This window comes from Sus scrofa, chromosome 2 (assembly GCF_000003025.6).
Source record: "Sus scrofa isolate TJ Tabasco breed Duroc chromosome 2, Sscrofa11.1, whole genome shotgun sequence".
NCBI lineage: Eukaryota > Metazoa > Chordata > Mammalia > Artiodactyla > Suidae > Sus > Sus scrofa.
In genome coordinates this window covers 60,280,525-60,284,941 of record NC_010444.4, presented here as the reverse complement: position 1 = coordinate 60,284,941, position 4,417 = coordinate 60,280,525, and positions in this window count along the sequence as shown.

Here is a 4,417-nt window from a genome sequence, read left to right as displayed (position 1 = left end):
CCTACGCCACAGCAACATGGGATCAGAGCTGCATCTGCGACCTACACCACAGCTCTTGGCAATGCCGGATCCTTAACCCACTGATGGAGACCAGGGATCAAACCTGCATCCTCATGGATGCTAGTCAGATTTGTTTTTGCTGAGCCATGACGGGAACTCCCTATACCACTTTTAAAGTAAAGAAAGGGAACATGTGGGATCAGGGATTAGAGCAACAAGCCACCTTTGAGAAGACAAAAATAGTAAGGAAGCAAATTAAAGCTCTAGGCATCTCCCAAGCGGGGCTACTGTTTGAGTTAGATGTATCTGTGACTCCTCCTTTGGGTGTGTATTACTGCTTTGCTTCTCCCTTAGGTAGACTACCTCTCTGTGTGCGCTCCCACATGTTGGCTGTGTCTCTAACAATCAACTTTGTTTTCACAGTCTTTGCCTCCTTGAAACATTCTTGCTTGCAGAAGGGGGGAAGGATCAGGGCAATTCTTCTTTGAGCCTCTAGCTAGTCTAATGGTTAGGATTCCTGCTATTCATCTGGGCTGCCCAGGTTCAGTTCCAGAGCAGAGAAATGAAATCTCACTTCAAGGCATCACTCATGTTAGGTAACTGTAAAATGGACAGGAACTCTAATGCAGCAAATCCAGACTGGCTGACGCAGGAGGCATTTATAATTAGATGTTCTCCAGACCATGGTTATGGTTGACGGCCCTGGAACAAAGATAACCTCATGAACCTCGAAGCCTCCAGATAAACATAGATGTAGGAACTGTTAAATTTTAACAATATGACCTACACTTTCCTTTTCCTGGTTTCCCCATTCCATACCCTACTTCCATACCAGTACGTGACTAAGACCCTCCTCCTTACATATATAAGAAGTCCCTTGCCTGTACCGAGGGGAGCCTGAGTGTCCTCTTGACTCTGCTTCTGGCTACTCTGCTGGTCAGTAAACTGGCTTGAGAGCTCACGTTCCTTGGTCTTCGGCCTCTTATATTCTCACAACTCACTGCTGTCTCTCCGAGATCAGTAAGAACATCCCTTCCTATCAAGGACCCACCATGGGAGTTCCCATTGTGGCTCAGTGGTTAATGAATCCGACTAGGAAGCATGGGGTTGCAGGTTCGATCCCTGGCCTTGCTCAGTGAGTTAAGGATCCGGTGTTGCCGTGAACTGTGGTGTAGGTCACAGATGCAGCTTGGAGCCTGCGTTGCTGTGGCTCTGGCGTAGGCCAGTGGCTACAGCTCTAATTCGACCACTAGTAGCCTGGGAACCTCCATATGCCGCAGGAGCAGCCCAAGAAATGGCAAAAAGACAAAAAGACAAAAAAAAAAAAAAAAAAAAAGAACCCACCATGGACCCACCACGGACCCACCTCTGCTACGGCTCAAACTTCCATATTGACTGAGTGATGTTTCTATGTACAGAGGAAGAGCACCCATGCGGCCAGCCAATTGTCTCTAGAAATGTGAGTGTTACCACGCTTCCTAGAGTATGTAGATCCTCCAAACACCCCTGCTTCTATTCCCGAGGTAGCCCCTGCAGCCTGCAGAGATGAAGGGGCAGAAATTCCTGCTGATGCCTGCCATGCAGGTGGGTCCAGTCCAGCAACTGGCCGCTGGACTGGAGCGGCTATTCAGCCCAACACTGACATCATCTGGACTGCAGAGGAACTGCAGCAGCCAGTGGGCGGAACTCAGAGCGGTTTGGCTGATGATCACTCAGGCGCTCTGGCTGTTTGCAAACCTTTGTGCTTATAGTTGGGCTGTTCTGAAGGGATTAACCCAGTGGGTTGGACAATGGAAGCCAAGGAGTGGATGACCGCAAATAAGCCTTTGCGGGGTCAGAATATATGGAGAGACATCTGGATTCACCCCCAAGAGACTGGGGCAGCCCTCACCGTTTTCCACATCCCTGGCAATCCATGAAAGTGGATGCTATAGCCCAGTATGAACCCCAGTAGACCCCCAGTAGATACAGAAGATTGGGCACATGGAAAAGCAACCACTGTGGCACCTGGGTGGGAAGCTCTATTGTCAAGATGCTGGATTGCTCTTGAAATTCTGTGACTTGGTTAATGCAGTAACAGCATGTCCTATGTGGTCTAAACAACACCCCAGGCAACTGCCAGAGGAGTCTCAAGCCATCCACTGGAGTTCCCAAACAGTGAAGTCCTGGAAAATTGATTTTTTTTCTTCTTTTAGGGCTGCACCTGTGGCGTATGGAGTTCTCAGGCTAGGGGTTGAATCAGTTGAACAGTTCTCTGGCTAGAGGCTGAATCAGAGCTACAGCTGCTGGCCTACGCAACAGCCACAACCACAGCAACTCAGAATCTGAGCTGCATCTGTAACCTACTCTGTAGCTTGTGGCAATGCCGGATCCTTAACCCACTGAGTGAGGCCAGGGATAGAACCCTTATCCTCATGGATACTAGCTGGGGTCTTAACCCGCTGAGGTGCAAAGGGAACTCCTGCCAAATTGATTATAATGGCCCTCTCCCTCCAAGTGTGGGTTCTAAATATCTTGGTTTGCGTGGATACCACATCTAGCCTAACCCAAGCTTTCCCCTGTCACTGCCTGGACCAGGCCGCCACGATTAGGGAATTAGAGAAACAGTACAAATTCCTTCTTTGAATAGATAGCTCCCAGAGTCACAGTTTTTTTTTGTTTTTTTTTTTTTTTTTTTGTATTTTTATCTTTTCTAGGGCCACATACGCAGCATATGGAGGTTCCCAGGCTGGAGGTTGAATCGGAGCTGTAGCCGCCGGCCTATGTCAGAGCCACAGCAATGCAGAATCTGAGCCGAGTCTTCGATCTACACCACAGCTCACGCAACGCCAGATCCTTAACCCACTGAACAAAGCCAGGGATTGAACCTGCAACCTCATGGATTCATTTCTGCTGCACCACACAGGAACTCCCTATCCCAGGCTTTAATACATTTAAGTGATCAGCCAGAAGGGTCTGTTGCCCCATATTGCCAGGCTAGGGAGCCCTGCTGAGACACCCAACGCTGTAAAGGTACAGAAGGGTGGGAGACAGACACTGCCTCAGCTCTCACAGTCGACCAGGGTGCTGTGCTGCTGAGAACCCCAAGCCCTGTCACACCTGGGCCAAGTGTTATCTGCTGGGCTTTTCAATATGATGTCCCACTGGGATATGTGAATTACTTCGCATCCCTGGGAGAGCGGGAGCTACTTAATCTCCAAAGCGATCCTGTTTGGCTACAAGCTGTGCCTAGGGAAATATACTGTACCTGGAGTGGACCATGTATCACTGAAAGGGAGGAGAAGGTGGGGTCCTGGTCTGGCACAACCCCCGCCCCAATCCATCTCTTCACACCTGATTCTGCTGACATATGTGATGTGTACAACCGGGTCACGTTCCTAAAGCTGTAGTCACTTTAGGGTCCTAGGATCAGGTCACAAGTGTAATTCTTCTAGAAGGGACTACCTCCCCATACAGGTTCCTACTAAGCATCTTAAGTATTTTTTCTTTCTCGCTTTTTTTTTTTTTTAATGGAGGTACCTGAAGCATATGGAAATTTCCGGGCTGGGGTTGAATTGGAGCTGCAGCTGGCAGCCTATACCACAGCCACAGCAAAGTGGGATCCCAGCCGAGTCTGCAACCTATACCACAGCTCATGGTACCGCCGGATCCCAACCCACTGAGTGAGGCTAGGGATGGAACCTGCATCCTCATGGATACTAGTTGGATTCATTTTCTCTGTGCCACAACGGGAACTCCTTCTTAATGGCTTAGTAATACATTTCATTTTTCAACTTTTTTTTTCCTTTCCTTTTTTTTTTTTGACCACCCCACAGTATGTGAAGTTCCTGGGCCAGGGGTCAGATCTGAGGAAGTTGCTACCGACACCGCAAATGTGGCAACGTGGGCTCCTTAACGCCCTGTGCAGGGGTAAGGGTCGAACCTGCATCCCGGCACTACAGAGACAACACCGATTCAGTTGCACCATGGCGGAAATATATTTTATTTTTAAAAAACTTTTTAAAATTTGATTTATTTAATTTATTTTTTTTGGCTGTGCCCGCAGTAGATGAAAATTCCCAGGCCAGGAGTTGAACTCGCACCACAGCAGTGACCCAAGCACTGACAACACTGAATCCTTAAGCCACTGCACCACAAGAGAACTCCAAAAAATTTATTTTATTGACATATAGTTGATTTACAACGTTGTGTTAATTTCTGCTGTACAACAGTGATTCAGTTATACACATATATATTCGTTATTTTATTTTTTATTATTCAATGAATTTATCACATCTGTAGTTGTATAATGATCACATATATATTCTTTTTCGTATTCTTTTCCATCATGGTTTATCATAGGTTATCGAATATAGCTTCTTGTGCTGTACAGTAGGACCTCTTTGTTTATCCATATTATATAGATATATAATAGTTC